Here is a 22,679-nt window from a genome sequence, read left to right on the forward strand (position 1 = left end):
CATTATGTTATTTACTGTCCGTTCAGCTGTGAGAGGGCTTCTGAGAGAAGAAGCCCTGGGTGGTCCACATGGGCACACAGTGTCTCCATAGACAGGACTCTGAAGTACCACGTGTGACTGTTGACGGGTACTCATGGCTCCTCAGCTCCACCCACCTGTGGTGATTCTCTGGAAACAGAGCCCCCTGGTGTGTCCTGCTGTACATTAGTCTTAGAAGGTTACCTGCAGTGGTTCCACAATAGCAGTGTTTGTTCTTGTGGTTGTTTAAATAAAGGTCTTTTGACTAATGGGAGCAAAGCTGTGCCCTACTTTCCAGACCTGAGATTTGGAAGAGGGGCCTAATTAGGGGCCTAATATTCCATCTCATATACCCTTCCCATGATTCCTTTTTCTTTCTTTCTTTCTTTCTTTTTTTTTTTTTTTTTTTAAGATTTTATTTATTTATTTGAGAGAGTAAGCACACAAGCAGAGGGGGAAAGACAGAGGAAGAGAGAGAAGCAGACTCCTCCACTAAGCAGAGAGCCTGATGTGGGGCTCCATCCCAGGACCCTGGGATCAGGACCTGAGCTGAAGGCTGCTGACACTTAGCTGACTGAGCCACCCAGGTGCCTCCCTTCCCATGATTCTTGAAGGTGCCTTGTTCTCAGCCTTTCTGTCCAGTTGAGTGGGAAAACACCACACAGTCTCTTTTTGTTCCTCTGGATTACAGCAAACATTCACCTGACTTTGACCACTCTGCCCTGGGTGGTGGTGCTATTGCTGGCTGGTTAAGAATTCACCAACTGGTTGCTGAGTTCAGACTGCCTGGGTTCCTTCCTTAGTTTTACAACTCAAATAACTACATCACCTGTCATGTACTAAATATTTCTCACCCCACAGCTAAAATCAGGTTGATGATAGTAGACCTCTTCTTGAGTGTTGTGAGGATTAAACAGAATAAATTTGTTACGTGTATGAGCCACAAAATAGTTTATATTTTTCTTTTTCTTTTCTTCTTCTTCTTCTTTTTTTTTTTTGATACTTCTTGTGGTTGTATGTTTTCTTTCTTCCCTCCTCCTCCTTCCTCCAATCTGTTTAAGGCAGTTGTAAGATTGTTATAACAAAGTCAGCCCTAAGCATAGACGATATGGACAGGAAAAAGGAGAATGAAGAAGAGTATATTTGGAGAACTTAAGTTCCATTTAAAGAAGAGCTGAAACTTCTCTACAATCCTCCATTATACTGGAGTGGCCCCTTGGAAAGTACCCCAGGAGGGAACGTTGCCGTGAGAATTTCCAAGGTACCTGAGTTAACGGGCCATAGCAATGGTTCCCAAGTCTGTGTAAGGATCAGAATCACCTGGGAAACCTTTAAAAACTATTCCCTGAGATTGGGTTATTTGATCTGGGGTGAGCATGCAAATCTCTATTTCTAAGATGTTCACTTGATTTTGATGGTAAATCCTATTTAAAAATCTTTACCTGGTAATATTAACGACAGAATTTGGGAATGGATCTTAGAGCGACAGTGAGTACTACATGAGAATTACGCACCAAAAAAAAGATGCCAGCTGTTGTTTCCTATCCCCATACTTTGGCAGAGAAAAGTCTGATCATGGTCTTAATTAAATCTGACTTTTGGCATCAGCCTGTATAGCCATATCTGAGGAAATTTCCTGTACAGGAGACCTAAAGGTAGGAGGTGTAAGGACAAATATTAGATTTATTGCATTCCCTATTTTATTTCTGCAACTCTGATGTTAAATTTACATTATTTGATTGGCATGCTACACCTTGGCGAGGAAATTCCATATCAGAATGAGCACTGAGAGGCATGCTCAATTACAGCAGAGGCCATCCATTATCCACCAGCAATATTTACTGCTCTGAGAATACTGCTTCCACCTGCTTGCCTTCTGGCCCAGGGAAAAGTAGCGGCTTCAAACAGCCAAGCCAGATTAAATATGAATAGGCAGCTTTATTTTCTTTGTAGTCCTTGGGCAAGGAAACTGAGCACACCCAAATTTGGGGATTATGAAAATTGAAGAGATTTAGGAAACATGTATCTTCATCCTCCTTTTATTACATCTTGAAAAAGGGTCTAGACTGAGAAGCTATTCAAGGAATTTAGCTAATGGCTCTTTTGTGGAGTGAAAAGGACTAGTTGTTTTCATTGATAAGGTCCCCCAAATAATTGGTTAAGACTTTCTGTCGGCCTAGATAATAATAAAAGGAGCAGTTATGTAACCCAAATAATTCTTGGCTGTCTTGAAATCTATTTCTCCCTGTTGGCTCATCTCCCAAACATTTAATGCCAGTGGGTACTGCTCTCTGCACTTTCTCTTGTAGACTTTGCCCAAATCTCACAGCTCAGTCTCTCCTCGTTCTTTTTAACACATTTCATTCCACAAAGTCCCCTTAGGTAAGTCCTAAAATCTCTCTCCTCTTCCTCTTTGGGACTTTGATTGCCACACTGTCTTTTCTTTCACCTCTCTGTCTCTTCCTTCCAAAATCTGCATCCCCTGCACAGGGCAATTGCTTTTCTATAGCCCCCTGGTAACTGGTCTTTGCTCTCGACGTGACTGTTCCTCTTTATCCCAGCAAATGAATAAAATTAAGTATCCCAACTTTAACACAACTACTATGACTGTTTTTTTTTACCATTATCACTTATCGTTATTGTTATTATTACTCTTAACTAGCCTCACCAATGATATAGATGATAGTACAAGGACTCTCACTAGTTTTTGTCGAACATGTACATTAAGTGAGAAGACCTTTGCATACAGGGGAGAAAATAAACTCAGCAATTTGCTGATGGTCACAAGTTACTAAATGGAGTCTGAATTTTAAAGAATATGAGTTTGTAGCTTATACTTTTTGTGTTATAATCACATTTAAGTTTATCAATGGAATACATTAGTATAAGTTTATGAGAACGCTGGCTTCCCTCTTGTGTGCTAACTTGAGTGAACTTTTTGTCATTTTCGTCGTGTTTTTCTGAGTGACTTCAACATGAAAGCAAGCGCAGGAGACCTCATTTCATTGTCTGTGGCAGAAAGACATGAAAATGAAAGCCAACTAAGAAATTAGAAGGAGATTGAAAAGATGAACCTATGTTTAGAGTCAATGGGGTGCTGGAAATGGGCTTGTGCCAACTCCAAACTATCAACTGTGTCCCTCTCTCTCCAGCTCTAGTCAGTGACTGTAGACTGGTAGCTGAGAGTCAGCCATGGTGAGGTTGCTAACCTATATAGGTCACCAGATGCTGCCCTATTTATTTCCTGTAGCTGCTCTGACAGGAGTCTGTCATCAAGTTGTTTGCAGGGTCATCCTCCCTCTAAAGGCTCTAGGGGACAATCTGTTGCTTGCCTCTTCCAGCTTCCGGTGGTTCCAGGTGTTCTTTGGCCTGGGGCCATAGCATTCTCATCTCTGCCTCTGTGTTTGCATTACCTTCATGTCTTCTGTCTCAAAACTCTCTGCCTACAGATCGGTGGGATGACAGTGAGGGCCCACCCTGCTGATCCAGGATAAGCTCCTTCTCCTAACATGCTTAATTGCATCATTTGCCATCAATAGTAACATTCATTCTTTTGCAACAGAAGGTAATTCTCACAGGTTCTGGGGTTTAGGGTATGGATTTTGGGGTGCCACCATTTAGCCCACTACAGATCCAAAGCAGTTTCTTACCCCCATCCCCCACAGACTGCTGGTTCACCTGGATACCACTGGTACTGTGGTAAATGAAGATGTTTACCTGGTGTGATGCAGGAAACAATGCTTCAGAGCAAATGCCATGAGGAAATTAATGGTGCAGTGAGAGCAGTACACACTAATTTAGTGTCAGCTCTTTCTAGGAAATTTCTTTATCACCTTGAAGGGCAGGTACAATTGATGAAATTATTAATACATTAAAATTGAAGTTTTACACATTGTTCATTATACAGGATGGCACTGATGTTTTAAAAATTATCAAGTGACATGGAATGGTGATCATATGAGGAACTTCTAAATTCGTGATTAGATTGTTTTTGTAACTTCCTCAGATTTTCTGTTTCCAAGCTTCCCTTCACATCACATATCTGGCCTCCTTTCTTTGAAAAGTACTATAATGATAACTTTTCATGGCCATCATTACAGTCTTTTTAAAAAATATTTTCTTTTATTTATTCATTTGAGAGTGAGAAGAGAAAATGTGAGCAAGGGAAAGGGCCAGAAGGAGAGGGAGAAGCAGTTCAATGTGGGACTCGATCCGAGGAAGCTGGGATCATGACCTGAGCCCAAGGCAGACGCTTAACCCACTGAGCCACCCAAGCGCCCCGATCATAATCACATTCTTAGATGAAAAATCCTTTTATAGAGTGTGGATCAGGAAATGTTTATTGACAGTTTTGGTAGGTACTTAACTAAAGAAAAGAAATTCTGGGGATGACACCCCATCTCTCAGATATCCAAAAATGATAGATGATAAAGGATTTGTGACAGCTGATCTTGGACTGCCAACCAGTCTGGAACCTAAAGTTGTTTTTATTCATTACTTTTGTGTTTTTTAATGAATTTTTAAAAAGAAAGTGTAACTGTACTTCTCAGATTATTATTATCCGTAATTTCCAGTGGAGCTGGATTGCTACCAAGTTCCATCAGTTTTGTGGCTTTTCTCAATTAGGTAATTATTTGGCTAACACAAGTTGTTGCCTTGAAGACTGACTGACTTTTTTTTTAAATTTTTTTATAATTTTTTATTTTTTATAAACATATATTTTTATCCCCAGGGGTACAGGTCTGTGAATTACCAGGTTTACACACTTCACAGCACTCACCAAAGCACATACCCTCCCCAATGTCCATAATCCCACCCCCTTCTCCCAAACCCCCTCCCCCCAGCAACCCTCAGTTTGTTTTGTGAGATTAAGAGTCACTTATGGTTTGTCTCCCTCCCAATCCCATCTTGTTTCATTGATTCTTCTCCTACCCACTTTTAAAAACAAATTCCTTCTGCCTACGTTCATGGAGCCTACGTTGAGTCAAGAAAGTGGTCAAGGGTCTGGGTGGCTCAGTGTGTTAAGCCTCTGCCTTCAGCTCAGGTCATGATCTCAGGGTCCTGGGGTCGAGCCCCGCATTGGGCTCTTTACTTAGTGGGGAGCCTGCTTCCCTGCCCCCCACCCCCGCCTGCCTCTCTGCCTACTTGAATTCGCTCTCTTTGTCAAATAAATAAATAAAATCTTAAAAAAAAAAGAAAAGAAAGTGATCAAGCTTTAACTTGCTTTTCAGATACAGTTGGCCCTAAGGCATGCCACTTAACATCTGCCTTATCTTGGACATTGATTCTCAATCTTGGCTGTACATTAGAATCACCCTAGAGCTGATAAAAGTCCTAATGTGCAAGGCCAGTTATAGAGGAATCACTAAAACTGGTGCTTAGTCTTCAGTGTTCTTTAAAGATTTATTTATCTTAAAGAGAGAGAGAGAGCATGTGAGCAGGGGGTGGGCAGAAGCAGTGGGAGAGAGAGAATCTGAAGCAGACGCCCCACTGAATGGGGAGACCAACTTGGAGCTTGATCTCAAGACCCTGTGATCAAAATCAAGAATAAAATCAAATTTTTGATTTTACCTGAGCCAAAATCAAGAGTCATATGCTTAATCAACTGAGCCATCCAGGCATCCAGACTTCAACACCCTGGCCTCAGGTGATTGCAAAGTAGGAGCAAGTTTGGGAACAAAGTCATTGCTTTAGAGAAAAATAATCCTCTCTCTTCTCCCAGGTAAAATTAATCCTCAGAAACAATCTTTCACCAGAAACCCTAAGTGTCCCTAGTACCATCATAATACTATAAGACTGATACTATATGCTTTTAAAAAATTAGACATTTAGGTGTTTCTGGTACTTGTTACTAATATCCAGGTTTTTTGTTCAACCTACACAGGGAAGAACATAATACTTTGAGAATCAAAATTTCTGGTACTAACCCCAAGTAAGAAAGACTATCAGTTATTCAAAAAAATGTGTCAATTTTATAAGTTAATCATGCTCTGTTTTTCACTCCACCCTCAGATCTCTTACTCTTCCATTTTATTTCTTATTGGCATATACAGATAATGATGTGGAGGGAGAGGAGATACATTGAATAAACAGAAGAGGAAAAAAGTTAAATAGATTTCCAGATGTAATTTTTTTTAAATGTTAAAATTTTTAAACTATGGATTCTACCTATACATTTTACAGAAATGGCACATGCTCATTATAAAAACTTCAAGAAATGTAGAAAATTTGAAAACAACATACACAGAAAAACCTCGTATTTAGAAATAACTAGTATTAATATTTTATAAAAATAACTCCAAAAATCTCTCTCTGTGTATATGTACAGATAGAATTATGTATACAGGTAGATATTTTTAAGAGACTGAGACTCTAATATACTTATTTTATTTTATTATTTTATTTTTTCTTAAATAGCTTCACAGCCAACATGAGGCTTGAACTCACGACCCTGAGACCAAGAGTAGCATTTTCTGCTGACTGAGCCAGTCAGGTGCTCCCATTATGTTTTTAATATTAAAATTAATATATTTAATTTTGCATGAATTAACAGAAAAAATATATTTAAATATAATAAAGGAATTGCGAAACTTCAGAGATATATTTTGTAACCTAAAAAACTCCTCAAAAATTCAGAAAAGGTAATATGAAAATCATTAAGAATCTGAAGTCAGCCTATTCTAATTTTATAGAGTATGAACTGATATGGAATATGAATGGTTAATATTTAAAAGATTTCTCTCAATTCCTTGCCACAACCTGCTGAATATTTTTACTTATAGTTTTACATTGTCAGCTTAGAGTATTTACATTTCTAATATGCAACGTAATAACCACAATAGTTTACTATTAGTTTCTTTTCATAGTTTCTCTATCAGCTATGATCAAAGTTCCACTGTGCAGCTTTGTTTATTACTCAATTTTAATTTGTAAGGATACTAAGTTTGTTCAATAAATAGCATTCTTGGGGCATTTATAACAGTTAATATCTTAGTTGCTGGGTTTATAGTTGAGTAGCTGTTTTTTTTTTTTTGGTTTGTTTTGTTTTCTGTTTTTTGTTTTTTAAAGAAGGGCTTATGGGTTCTATATTTTTTATTCCTTTCAATTTAAAACTCTCATTTTTGTTTATAATTATTATTTTCCCTTACCTTCAAATATAAATATAAACACTATCACATTTTGCACTGGAGAAATCTGAAACTCTCTGGTACTTACCGCCTTGCACATAACTTGTTTCTCTGCCTGCACTATTCTTTATTCTAAGAGTTTAATTACCAGGAATTTTTTGAAAGTTCATTGTTCTGTATCACAGTTTCATTAAACACAGTTCAATCTTTTGATCTGTAGATTCAGATTTTCTATCTTACATATTTTTCCTTTTGGGGATTCTTTTCCTCAAGACTCTCACACTTACTTATGTGTGATCATTTGATTGATGTTAATATGCACATTCCAATTGCAAGTTTATAATTCATTAGGATTATTTTAATTCTTTCTTCTGTGTGTTAATATGATTTTCTGCAGTACATTTGTGGTAATTGTCTTTTCAATTTTAGAAAACTATAAAAAATCCAGATATATGGGAACAATATGAAGGAGAGCAACATGGAAACAAGAGAGAGTAGAAACAGATTCAAAAGTACTCCAGATATTGACAATATGATAGAACCTCTAAAATTAGAATGCTTACTATGAGGAAGTAAAGAAAATATTAAGAAATTTGGCAAATAATGAGAAAGTATAAAGAAATATGGACAGGGTACCTGGGTGGTGCAGTCAGTTAAGTGTCAGTTCTTGGTTTTGGCTCAGGTCATCAACTCAGGCTCTGGATCTTAGGGTCATGAGAATAATACTTGCTCAGCACAGAGTCTATTAAACTTTCTCTCTCCCTCTTCCTCTGTCCCTCCCCACCTTGCACTCTCTCTAAAACAAACAAATCTTTTTTAAAAATAAAAGACAAACCATAAGTGACTCTTAATCTCACAAAACAAACTGAGGGTTGCTGGGGAGAGGGGGTTTGGGAGAAGGGGGTGGGATTATGGACATTGGGGAGGGTATGTGCTTTGGTGAGTGCTGTGAAGTGTGTAAACCTGGTAATTCACAGACCTGTACCCCTGGGGATAAAAATATATGTTTATAAAAAATAAAAAATTAAAAAAAATAAAAGAATATGGTAACAGAATCAATACAAATTCTAGAATTTCAAAACATAATAAATACATCTATAAACTCACTGGATTGGATTAATAGCAGATTACAGACATAATGAGCCAGAAAATATGTCAGAAGAAAATATCCAGAATGAAACACTAAGAGACAAATGCTGGAAAATGCATAAAGAGTAAAAGATGCAGAAGATATACTGAAAATATTTGAAAAGAAGAAAGGAGCAAAAATGAGAAGGAAGCTATATTTGAAGAGATAATAGTTGAGAATATTGTAAAATGGATGAGTGACGGTAAATTGCAGGTGCAATTTCCAAACACAAATCAGGTAATAAAATACTTCTACATTTAGTACATGATCAGTGGAAAGGAAAATATTAAAAGCAGCCAGGGACTGCGGCACTGAGGGGAACACATATTTCTTCAAATGCAACAATTTAACTGATAGCTTACTTCCCTGCACTAGAAACAATGAATGCCATAATGAAAGGGAGTAACGTTTTCATAGTGCAGAAAGAAAATAACTGCAAATCTAGCAGGTACTTCATGTAAGGTGAAATGAAGACATTTTTAGAAGAACAAAGCAGAAAATTTGTCACCAGTGGATCAGTCCCAAAGAAAATTCTAAAGTGTCCTGGGAAATGATTAGATAATTTGGAGATACAGGAAGAAATGAAAAGCTGTGAAAGTATAAATATGTAGATAGATTGAAATTAACATTGACTATATAAAATTATACAAGAATAGCTAATGAAAAATTGCATAATAAATTTTGTTGATGTTAAAAAATTAAAAGTTAAGAATTTTGTTCTACAATAAGTGTTTGTAATACTATATATCTATGTGTATATCTATATCTATCTGTCTATTTATCTATTTATTTTACTCAGAAAACCAGAAAAAAAATGAGGAAAAACATATGTATATAATTTTAGAAATTTGGAGGTAATCACCAGAAGAACTAAGAACAGAAAGACTAAATGAGTTAGAAATTATTTTCTTTGGACAATAAGATGGGGTAAGAAGGATATGATCAGGGACTGGTACTTTTGGTAAAAAAAAAAAAGCCCTTTTGTATCATTGTAGTTTCTAAGCATGTGAATGTACTTCTTTGTTAAAAATAAGTATGTATTTTTGGGGGGCACCTGGGTGGCTCAGTGGGTTAAGCTTCTGTCTTTGGTTCAGGTCATGATCCCAGAGTCCTGGGATCAAGCCCGCATCAGGCTCTCTGCTCGGCGGGAAGCCTGCTTTCCCCTCTCTCTTTGCCTGCCTCTCTGCCTACTTGAGATCTATGTCTGTCAAATAAATAAATAAAATCTTTTTAAAAAAAAGTATGTATTTTTAAAAAGATTTATTTATTTATTTATTTGACAGACAGAGAGAGAGTGAGAGAGGGAACACTAGCAGGGGGAGTGGTAGAGGGAGAAGCAGGCCCCTTGCTGAGCAGGGAGCCCGATGAAGCCTGGGATCTTGACCTGAGCCAAAGGCAGACATCTAATGACTGAGCCACCCAGGATCCCTAAATATGTATTTTTAACACAAAATTTAGTTTTGAAGTTTAAAGTTCCCTGAAACCTCCATCATTTAACTTATCAGCTCAACTTCTGAACTGACCCCTTTCTTCACAGTCCTTTCTTATTTATGATATTTCTGTTTTATCATTATCTATTTTATTTTCTCTTTGAATTTGAGCTCATTAAAGACAGGGACTCTTTCTCCTTATATACTCTAAGGGCTTAGTGTGGGTTACAAGTGTGTTGCACAAGAACTGCTTCTTGATCAACACTGGTATATTCCTGGAAGTCAAGGATATGAGAGGACAAGGGTATTAGTATGCCTACACAAAAATATGTTTACAACTTAGCTGCTCTGAAGGGGAATCATGTCTAGATTTGAGTTTTAGAGATATTTATTTGGAAATATTTGATAGTTTTTCAGGATCCATAAGCTATATGAACAGTATAATTTTGGTAGCAAAAAGTAAATTCAAACCTTTTCCCTCTGAACCTAAGCTCATTTCTAGCCTGTGGTATGATTTGGGGAAGGGTTTTTCTTCTTCTTTTCCTATTTTTTTAAAAAGATTTTATTTGTCAGAGAGAGGGGGAAAGAATGAGCAAAAGCAGGGGGAGTGGCAGAGGGAGAAGCAGGCTCCCTGATGCAGGACTTGATCGCAGGACACTGAGATTATGACCTTGGCTGAAGGCAGATACTTACCGGACTGAGCCACCCAGGTGTCCCTTTGAGAAGGATTTTTTTTCAAATTCCTTCTTCCCTCTCTCTCTATACCCCTTTTTGGTACTTTAGAGTTAAGATGAAGAGGGGAGACAGGTGGGGAAAGGGTCAATGTCTCTAATATAATCAGTGCTATAGTTAATTGGTTATTGGTGCCTCTATTGTAGTTTCCAAATGCTGTCCCTCTCTTCTTTCCTGATCCTCTACGACATTATCTTTAATCTTTTCTCTGTTTGAAGATGTTCCTTTAGCTAATCTTTAAGGGTTTGTCTGCTAGTGCCAGATTCTCAAGGATTTTTCTTATTTGAGGATGTCTTTATTTCCCCTTCATTTATGAAGTGTAGTTTCACTGTATAGAATTGATAGTTACTAGTTTTTTTCTTTAGCAGTTGAAAATAATGTGCCATTTCTTTCTGATCTTTATGGTTTCAAATGAGAAATCTGCTGTCATTCAAACTGCTTTTTTTTATTCTTTATTTTTATAGGCAATGTGTAGTTTCTGTGGTTGCTTTTAACATTTTGTTTTGTTTTTAGTTTCCAAAAATTTAATTATGGGCTTTACTGGCATGGATGTCTTTGGATTCATCCTATTTATAGATTGCTCAGCTTCCTGAATCAATATGTTTTTCTCTTTCATCAAATTTGGGACATTTTCAACCACTATTTCTCAGAACACTCTTTCAGCCCTACTCTTTCTTTTCTTTTACTGGGACTACAATGATGCAAATGTTGCTTTTCTTGTTATTGCCCCACAGATCCCTAAGGCTCAATTTCTTTCCTTCAGTGTGTCTCTCTTTGCTGTAGAGATTGATAGTCTCCTGATCTGTCCTCAGATTCACGGATTCCATACTCTGCCATCTCCATTCTTTTGTTGTGCTCATCCAACAAGATTTATTTCTGTTATTTATCTTTCAAATATATAATCTCTTTGATTTTTTTAAAATAACTTCTGTTTCTTTGCTGAGATATTCTAGCTTTTTCAATTTTCTCAAGAGAATTGCTTGTTGAAATATTTTTATGATAGCTGCTTTACAGTCCTTGTCAGATAATTTTAACATCTGACTCATGTTCGTATTGATGTTACATGACTGTCTCTTCTCATTTAAGTTCTGGTTTTCCTGGTTCTTAGTATAATAGGTGATTTCCAGTTATATCCCGGACACTTTGCTTATTATGTCAGGAGACTCTCAGTCCTATTTCAATCCTTTATTTTTTGTCAGTCAACCCTGTTTTGGTCTTCACTCAAATTCTAGTCTACTATTGCGAGTTGTGGTTCCAATGGCAGCGTAATTTTCACAGACAGTCATTATTATTTTGTTTATCTGGCGATGTGGTGACTGCTACAGATCCCTGTTACTGCTACCTGAGGGGGGTGAAAGGCATTTCTTTAGACTGGGCACTCAGGGTCACTGGGTGGCAGTTAGGTTCATGGGTACAAAGAGGCTTCCCAGGCCAGGAACATATTGTGGATACATTTCTTTTTCCAGAACAAAGAAAAACAAACAGGGAAAGATATTTTCTCACATTCATTTATCTGTGAAAGCTCATTAATTATTGGTAGGAAATCTTCCAGGCCCAAGAACTGTTCTTATGTGGTCTAGGGAGGAGCAGAATACTGCGTTCCTAACAGTAGGAAACACAGAACTACATTAAAATACCATGACTACTATGTTCTAGAGAAGTTGTAGTCAGAAGAGTCAGGGCCTAAGGTCACCTCATAGGCTAATTAAGATTTTAAGTTGTTGGAGATTTTCCTAAAGAGTGAAGAAGTGCCATTTCCCTTGGCAATGTTCTTGAATTTATATTAAGAACATCTTATATTTCATCAATAATTTTAAAATTAATAAAAATATGGAAACAATTCTGGAAGTTTTTAGAACAAAGAAAACTTGAAAAAATATTATGGCTGCTTACAAATATAACTACATTATATTTATGTGTTCTCTTGACATTTTTGCAGAATTTTGAAGTCTACAATCATTTTCAAGACAGATTGCAGACCTATTTGCTTGTTTTTCCAATTTGTTTAGGTAAAAATAACAAATAAAAACTATATATGCTTAAGGTATAAAATGTGATGATTTGACATATGTATATACTATGAAGTGAATACCACAGTCAAATTAATACATCCATGTCATAATTACCTATTCTTTGTATGTGGTAAGAACAGTTAAGATTTATTTTCTTAGGAAATTTCAAGTATATAATTTAGTATCATTAACTATAGTCATCATGCTATATATATCAGATTCCCAGAACTTATTCATCTTATAATTAAAATGTTTCAATACTTTGAACAACATCTCTACATTTCCCTAAGCCCCCACACTCCTGGTAACCACCATTTTACTGTCTTCTATGAGTTCAACTTTTTTAGATTCCATATGTTAGTGAGATGACACAGTATTTGTCTTTCTGTATCAGGCTTATTTCGTGTAGCAAAATGTCCTCCAGATTTACCCAATGTTACAAATGGCAAGATTTCCTTTTTTTCAAATGGCTGAGTACTATGCCATTGTAAAAAAAAAAAAAAATATATATATATATATATATACACATTTATATATTTATATATTATTATTAATAAATAATTATGTATTATATGTTTATATATATTATTATATGATCATTATATTATATATTACTATATATTACTAATATAATCATTACATTAATATAATCATTATATTATTAATATAATGTGATTAATAATTATATATAATTATAATTATATATTGTATACATGATATATAATATATATTATATATTAATTATATATGTATACATATACATATGTATACATTAATTATATGTGTATACATACATATACATATAATTATATATGTATAGATATACATACATACGTGTGTGTATGTATATATACATATATATGGCTGAATATGTAGTGTTGCCATTGTAGTGTTGCCATTGTAGGCTTTGGAACTGGGTAGAAGAGATTGTCCAGACAAAAGAAAAGAAGCAAGATATATATATCTGTCCATGGGGAGCCTGTTACCAGTTGCACAGGTGTGTACAGATTCTGTCTGATCCCTGGGCTGACAACACTGCCTCTAGGACCCTTGTCAGTAGGGCTGGTGCTGGGACAAGGGCCTACTTCAGGGTTGGTAGCTTGATTTGTACATGACAGGTCTGTTACCAACTGTGATTATATGTACTCTACCAAAAACATAAACACGCTTATACTATGAGTATTATTCAACTAGCGTGAGAATGGAGTCATATGGAAAAGAGAGGGAGAGTTTCAGACATCATTCTGGCTTCAGTGGGTCATAGAAGAGGTGGCATGTCAGTGGAATTGGCAGCTGTTGCATTCTGATCATCATCTTCTTGGTCCTTCCAGGAGCAGCAGCTGCCTTGGTGGTATGGCTTTATACAGTGTGGTTTCTTGGGCATACCTTGGAGTTCTTTCACCAGTCCTAACAATTATCCTATAAACTGTTCATTCCCCTGTAAATATTCTTAATATATTATATACATGATATAAGTAGATTAAACTAAGTAGATTGTTTCCTATTCTTTGGCTGTTGTACTTAGATTTATACATTTCTCTTCTTGCTAACATCCGTCATGTCTTTGAGTGATTTTCTTGAACCCATCATCACTTTACTTTGGAGCATAGAGAAAAGAATCCTCTTTTCTTCTCTGGTAGGGAGTAGGGACAAGCACACTACTTCCCTGTATGTTATTCCTTTTGAAGGACTCTGTCTTCTTCCTCTTCCCTAGCCTTCTTCTTATAAGGATAGGGATAATGTTTGGGTGTATCAAAATCAGTTCATTATCACTTAATAACCAGAGGGGGTGGATGGCCCTCAATTATTTGTGGGTCTTTCTCTCATAGGAGTACTTTAAATCTTTTCTTTATGATTTTATTATTAATTAATTAATTAATTAATTTAAGAGGGAAAGAGAGAGAGAGAGAGTGAAAGAGGAGCAGAGGGAGAGAGATAAGGAGATTCCATGCAGAGTGCAGAGTATGGATGGAGAGTTTGATCCCATAACCCTGAGATCATGACCTGAGCTGAAATCAATAGTCTGGTGCTGAATCTTTTGAGCCACCCAGGTGTCCCAGTTCTTTAAATCTTTAAGTCCTCATCTTTGGTTCCTGGTCTGCAATGATAAGGCACTGATGAAGTGCCATGTAACGTCATCCTAGGAGCTATAGAAGGAATAATGATCAGAAAGTTTTGTTAGCTGGGGCTCCTACCTTTGCAGTGGAGATGGAGAGAATGTACTGGTCCGAGCTACGTTCACAGCTCGGGGTGAGAGTTTGAGGGTGGAAGGTTGAAAGAGAAGGCTTTGGCACAAAACCCTTTTAGGCCCTTGGCTTGAATGGGGCATCATTTCCCGAGAGGTCCACCATGGGAAGAATGGTAGAGGGAAAAAGATACAAGATGATTTTGGACAAGTGTGAGATGTCTTATGGGATGTGCAAATACGGGTGGGTAACAATAGGACAGCTGGTACGAGAAGAGGGACTGGGCTGCAGATGTAATGTTGCCATTGTAGGCCTTGGAGCTGGGGAGATGAGACTGTCCAGAGAGAAGAAAAGAAGCAATTGAAAGGGAAAAGTAGTTGTTTTTATAATTTTTTCTATTTTAAATAGATTAAGTTTATTATGTTAGCATATTGATAGGAAGCAGTAGTGAGGGAGAGGTGGAAGGTACAAAGGTTGGAGGGAGAGCTCTGAGAGGGAAGAAGGGACATGAATTAGAATATGTAAAGAAGGATTGGCCTATGTTTGACCAAAGGACACCCTTTCTTTCTTTTTTTCTTCCTTCCTTCCTTCCTTCCTTCCTTCCTTCCTTCCTTCCTTCCACTCCTTCTTTCTTTCCAGTAGGCAGAATGGAAAAAGAAAGCTTGGCTATGGAGGCAGACAAATTTATAGCCACAGTTATAGAAAGTTGAAGGGTTCCCATCTTAGGAATCAGGAGCCAAATGTCTTTTTGCTGTCTAAGACTACCCAGTGTCACCATGTTTTCTCTAGCTATCCAATAAGCAGAGTTCACATTTAAATGACTTTTTTTTTAGCAGAAATTTTATCAATAGTTCTTTTTTCCTAAATTATCCCCAGAAATCTGTATTTCCTGGAGGAGTAGAGGGGGCCTAGTATAAACCTTTACTTACATAAACCTTTAATTACATAAGCCGGGACTCTTAGGGACTCAGGGAAAAAAATCAAAGGTTGAAAAGCTTCATAGCACATAACACTCTGAAACTAATCTTTGGGGATCAAAAATGTACATTTTCTGAAGGAGACAAAATGATACATCTAATAGTAATTACCAGCAGGTTTTATTTTAAATATGAGCTAATATTCATTGAAAGAAGACTTCATCTTTCATACCCTTTTATCACATTTTTTTTCAAAAGCTACCCATTCTGAGAAAACTCCTATTTTCATATCTATCTAAGATAGCTAGTGAACTTCTTTTATTGCAGAGCCCTTGCTAAAGACTGAGATATGAAGGATCTGCTACTATGACATTGTTAGAAACCCACAACCAAAGGACTGGGACATTGACCAAAAGGAGATGAGCCATCTAACTGCAGGGAAGCATTTTTCTCAGTGGTGGAAGGCCCCTGGAGGCAGAGGCTGTGCAGACAAAATTGGAGATATGCTTACAAAATAACTGCGTGAGAGCCTCAGCCTCTGTCATCATTCCCAGTGTGTTCAGGACCACGGAGTGGAGCAGCAATTCAGTACTGATGCATTTGCTGCCATTTGAGCCACTTAGCGGTAGCATTAAAAAGATTAGGCACTTACTATCAACAGTAAAGAGAAGGGAAGGGGTGGGCAGGAAGAAGGAAGGTGACTTCAGATTTCGGTGCATGCTTCCAAAGCACATTTCCCCTGAAAAGATTCTTATTTATTTTCTTATCCAGTTCATAGCCAAGTGCTAAGCCCGCTGGGCTTGGTCAAATGAGCCTGATCAAAACACTCAGGCATCATCAGGCCATGGGGGTCTAACCCTGATGAGTGCGGGAAAAGAAGACATATAAATGAAACAACTTAAAAAAAAATTCTGGACAATAGTTGAGGAAGTATTAAATTGTAAGGAAGTGACAAATGCCATTGGAATTCAGTAAATAGATGAAGCCCGGTGGCTTTGAACTTGAAGGGGAGATAGTGGAAGGAACACGTCTTGAGGAAGGGGACAGGGATAAGACCATTAGAAAGGAGAAGGGAAGTGTGTAAGACTGCTGTAACCGGAGCAAGCAATGGGAAGCAATGGCGGTTGGCTCACTGCTGGGGCTGCTGCAGATGTGACCTGGAGAAAGGGAATGAGGGATGAAAAGGATCTGAGGCAAAGTCCTGACCTGAGCTCCAGCTTCCTAGTTTAATCCTGTCCTTTATGATTGATTAATTCAGTAATTAATGAGTATATAATTGAGTTTCTTATTACTGGTTCATTGCACATTCATTTTCCTTATTAACAAAAATTAGAGGAATTCTAGAATGTTCTCTGATTCAATGTGCCTGCATGTTAAGGCAGGCTATTGATCAGAAACCAAACAAAGAGAGGAAAACAGGTGAGAAGATAAAAGATGCGCCCTTGTGAGCCATGAGACCACCACCTGTGGCCAGGACTGGCTGAGTGGGGCCCCCGCGTCATGGCATGCGGCGCCAGCCTCTGGGTTTCCTCATTAGTTCTTAGACCAAACAGGAGAATTATGTCTTGGCACCTTGAGAAGTCATGTTCTTCTGGAGCACTGTAGTTCTGAGTATTTAATCAGTGACAGGTGAAGGGTGAGAAAGCTGTCTCCAGAGAGCTGCTGATAGTTCGCCTGTATCCACTAATTTCTCAAGCCTACTCTATGGCAGTGAACTCAGCACCACAAATTGACCAGCTACATCCACTGGCATGATTTGCTGTCCTAGCAAAGCCAAGCCAACCTATTTCCTTACTCTTTAAAAGAAAGAAAAAAAGAAAACCCAAAACTTTATTTTTCCACTGAAAAATTTTTCCACTGAAACATTTCTTTCACTGTAATTTCTATATGTTCTTATGTCTTGTAATTTGATATATACTCGCATAAGTCATTTCAAATCTTTTTTTGAAGGAAGCAAAATATAATAGTCCCTTTTCTTTGGTTTAAATAAGGAATTAGGAGTGGGGGAAAACCCCTAGGAGATACCATCTAGAATATAGGAGCAAGAGATAGGATTAAACCAACCCCTGTGATCTGTTTTTAAAGGCTTTCCAAGAGAGTAGCATGTCTCTCTGTGATATTTTAATATTTACTAGGGCTCAGTGTCAGGAATTTCTTTACGTTTTACCTAAATTCATAGTTTGAGTTTTAGCAAGAGTTCCTCTTTTGCTCATCTCAGGGGTGTTCTCTCCCCCTTGCTTCCAGATCTTAGTCGTCCCTAAAAAGCCTCAAAGCCATGCATGGGGGATGCTCCCACCATATCTGGTAAGTCCCTGTAGACCTCGGCCCTGGGTGTGGTAGGCACAAATCTTGAGGGGAGGCTGAGTGATTGGTGTGTGTGCGGACTCATACCTGAGGACTATCAGCCCCATTCACCAGATGGCTGTTGGCTGGCCACTAGAGGTTCTGACGTTTGGAACAGGTAGGTGGTTCTAGGCCTGGGAGACGCTGTTATGTTGTCCTCGGGCCACTGTAGGGCTAAGGTTAGGTCTGTGGGACATTTGGACCTTTGTGGATGCCCCTTTCAGGTCATGTATTCCAGCCCTGTGTTCTCCTATGAGATCAGTCAATCAGGGTATCAGTTACACTTCCATCACCTACACTTTCTCTCTAGCCACCTCGTTGTTTTCACACCCTTCCGCTTTAGACTTTTATCCTCAATCATGCAAAGCTCATAAAACACAGGGACCATCTCTCTACAGGAAAGCAGAACTACTTCTTAGAAACATCAGACTAATTTCTTAGAAACTCTCCCGGAGGTAAGAAGAGCAGCTTTCATTACATCTTGCTGAGTCACTCCTCAAGGAAGGAGAAAGTAATTTTCCCAAAGAAGGAAAAGGACAACAGATACACACCCCAAGTAAGGCTCTTATGTTCTGACGCCCGTGGGAGATGAAAAGAATTGAATACCATTCTGATTGGGTTGTAACAGCACATCACAAGCTTGGTGATGATTATTAAAATCATAAAAATGGTCTCCTTTTTCTGGCCACAACAGGCACAATCCTTTTAACCTTTTAAAAATGAAATATTTTCCAAACCTAGCCATCTTTATTGTTTTTCCTGTGTCCTTCATCAAGTCCTCACACCTTTCTTTAAAATTAGGCTCACCATTCAGGATTCAGGGAAGGCTCTTTTTTTTTTTTAATATTTTATTTATTTATTTGACAGACAGAGATCACAAGCAGGCAGAGAGGCAGGCAGAGGGAGAGGAGGAAGCAGGCTTTCCACTGAGCAGACAGCCTGATGCCAGGCCTGATCCCAGGACTCTGGGATCATGACCTGAGCCGAAGGCAGAGGCTTTAACCCACTGAGCCACTCAGGCACCCCGGGAAGGCTCTTTTTGATGCAGTCATATCAGAGTTTTAAGTGGTAACCACTCAGCCTTTACAAAATTTAGTTTCCTAGTTTTTATAATTGTACTGCTTTGCTAAGTCATGCTCGGCTTTGCTCCATGTTATCTGGAGAGCCAGCCCTTCTCCAAGGCACCAGCATTTCAGATTTTTTTATTCTTTCCCTGTAATAAGTACTTCCCTGGGTTGTAATTGCCTGAGCATATGGTTGGGGAGAAGATGATGAAAGGATACATCACAGGCCAATCCAAATCACTTATCCTTAATCCATTCCTCTCTTCCAGATCACCAGGGAGTAATTTCTCAGGCAAGCTCTCTTAGCTCTATGGATGCCACATAATTGTTTTCAGCAAATCTGCATTTCCAGTACCAACACAGCTCCCAGGACTATTATACAGGGACCTCTTTGCCTTTTTCTGGGTCACAAGCACGGTTGTTGTTCTTTGACAAGCAGCTTCTGGCAGAATACTGAGATGCTCGTGGTGGAAAAGCCTACCCCTTAGGAAAACTACCTTCCAGATGCTAGACCTCTATGCTGCTGCCTTAGGTCAGTTTGATGGCTTTTTGGTTTCTATCCTGGGACGCTATCCATTTTAGCCCAAATATATATTAGACCTTAAGTTACATGAACTCTGTCTTAAAGATAGCTTGGTCAAATAGATGTTCAATGCCTCCCACAACAAGAAGTCTGAGGGTGGGTGGTTGGTGGTATTGGTTTGGCTACTCACCAGCATCTCTAGGGCCCTAGCTCTGCCCTTTTTACTTCTGCTACCTTTCAGTCTCACATCTTTGGTCTCCTGGGGACAAAATGGGATCTATGGCTCCACATGTGGTGTCAGTGATGTATGGGTGGGAGGTTGGAGGAGAGCTGAAAGTCTGCAACTCCCTCTTCTCTCTTCTAGAAACATGAAGCTATCCTTCACTGGCTACCTCTTTGGCCACACCTATGCAGATAGGAGAGTGAGAAAGAGATGAAGTTTTCCAATCCTGATTGTGGAGAGAGGCACGAGAGAAAGGGGTCCAAACATCCAACCACCAGTGCTACCCATCATACCAGAAGGCCTTCCAAAGTTGTTATTTAGGGTGGTCCCTACACGGTAACTTTGTCAGCTCCTTGCTGTTGAGGAACTCCTCAAATTAGGAGGCTACGTCCGTCTTCACTACTGAAGATGAAAATGCCAGCGACCCACTTTCCCAGATGTCCTTAAATGAAGGTGATAATCTGAGAGGGAGAGGTGGTGGGGCAGGGAAGAAGCCTGTGTCCAGCTGTACTTGAACCCAGACTTACCCCCACCCCTCACCAAAACTGTTCGTTTACATGGGTCGGTATACAGGGATCATCACACTTCTTCCCTTAAGACAATTTGAGTGGAGTTTTCTGTCACTTGAAACCAAAAGCATACTAGTTAATACATACTAACAGTAACCTTTTTCTGATATAAAATAATAAAGGTACTTTCACTCGTATTCTTTCTGTTTCTAACAACTTCCTCAGCTTGCAAAGACCACTTAAAGCCCCCAATCCCTCTTCTTTTTATAATCCCTTATTCCCACGCCACTGTAAGATCATGTTTGTGCTGCCTTAAGGACTTTTTTCCCCACAAGATAAATCACAGTGGACATAAATTATACTTACAGTAAAGTTATTTCAAACTTCTCTTTCCCCACCCCCATATTCAGCACTTTCACATATTTACATTGTTCCAGAGAATATTTGGAGGATGCAGTAGCCAGTTTCTAAGACAGTCCTAGTGACCCCACCTCCTGATAGTCATACCCTTGTGTGCTTCTTTGTTACGTTGACCCAGGTTGGTCTGGTAGAGCATCTATGGAAGATTGGCACATCCTTTCCAAGACATGGGTATGAAAGACTGGAGCTTTGGACTTGGCCTTATCCTCCCCCCTTCCTCTTTTTTTGGGGAGAGCCAACTGCCATGTAGGCATCCTGGAAAGAGCGTAAGGTCTCTAGTCAACAGCTGTGTGAATGAACTTGCATGTGGAATCTCCAGCTCCAGCTGGACTCAGATGATTGCAGCTTCTGTTGACACGTGGACTGTGGTGTCCTGAAAGACCATCCTGAGCCAGAACCATAGCTGGTCCCAGGTTCGGGGCCCACAGAAACTGTGAAAAAGTAAATATTTGTTTTTCTGAGCTGCTGAGCTTTTGGGTGATTTGCTACATAAGCAATAAGCAAATAACATAGATGGCTTAATTTAATTGACAATGCAAGATTAAAAAAATTAAATAACTGCTAAATGAAATGGGACAAAAGAAAATCAGAATAGGGAAGAGAAAATGGAGACAGAACTGAAGTATGAACACAAAATGCATGCTAACATGTCCCGATACTTTTCTAGAAGTGGTCCACTGATTTGTCCCAAAGATTTTGGTGGTCAGTGCCAAAAGAGGCAGACACAATCAGTACAATCCAGAAAGAAACTTCTTCAGTAGTCTTTCATAAAAAGAGCATTGTGCAAGATTGTGAATAAATTGTTTCAAAACACTTTTTTCCAGTAGAAACAAATTTGTTCTTATTTAGAGTAATAATGTCTAATAATGGTATAATCTGTAGGAAATAAAATTTTCCCCTTAAAAAATTGGATAGACTTCATTCTAGATCCAGTAAAAATGGATATAAAGCACTCACCATTATAAAAAAAATTGGTGAGTCAGAGCTCTTCAATAGGCACCTTTTAAAAGGTCAAATATTTAATTAATTGTTTAATATGAGACTGCATTTTATGGCCCAGTGAGAGGTAGGACCTATGATCATTACACAGTTGGATTTGGGTTATAAATACCTGGAAAATAAGCCTCCCAAATGTTCTAGAATCTGCTTTCATGTATATATAAGAAAAATGCAATGAGAAAAAGACATCTCTCTAATCACTTCCCATGTAGAGTTCTTAGATCTAAGTCTTTTTGAGAATAATATACATTTGCACATACAATTCAATATCAGAACGTTGGTGGCGCTATAAACATGAGAATGAATCTGCAACAATATGGATGAATTAATTAATTAATTAATTAATAGGAGTTGGCTTGAACCAGCTCACTTCCCGACTCTGATCAGTGACTTCATGCTGGGAGCCTGCAATCACCCAGTTGTTGAAACTTTGCCAGAACACTGCTGGATGAATTTCCCCAATAGAGTGTTGAGCATATGAAGCAAAAGAGTACATACAATGTGGATCCATTTATAAATAAACTACAAAAATAGGCCAAACTGATCTGTTCTTGTTGAGGTTGGGAGGGAGAAAGGCTGGTGAATGGAAGGGGGGTGAGGTGGGCCCTGGAGGTGTTGGTGAGATTTTATTGCATGATTCGGGTGCCGGCATCTTGGATTTATCCACTTTTTGAAAATTCATAAATATGTATTCTTACAAGTTGTACATGTTTCTGTATGTGTGTTCTCCTTCAATAAAAAGTTGAAATTTCTCAAAATAAGCAAGCCCATTAGATTAAAAATGAGTAAACAAGATAAAGAGTTATAGAACAAAGACAAAGGACCAAGAAGTATAATAGAAAGCAATGAAATCTGGGAAAAGCAAAACCCTGCAAGAATTGGCTGTTAGGGTGTTTGGCACGTTGTAGGTATTATTATGTTTACATGGATTCAATGAACCAATGAACGTTGCTCTTAAAATCTTCCTCCAATCAACTCTTCAAATATATTATTTCCAATATTGTTATAGAAGCTCTTTATAAAATTGTTTTATCAACATAGAAACAT

Source organism: Mustela putorius, unplaced genomic scaffold (assembly GCF_011764305.1).
Source record: "Mustela putorius furo isolate JIRA1106 unplaced genomic scaffold, ASM1176430v1.1 tig00000056_pilon_pilon_pilon, whole genome shotgun sequence".
NCBI lineage: Eukaryota > Metazoa > Chordata > Mammalia > Carnivora > Mustelidae > Mustela > Mustela putorius.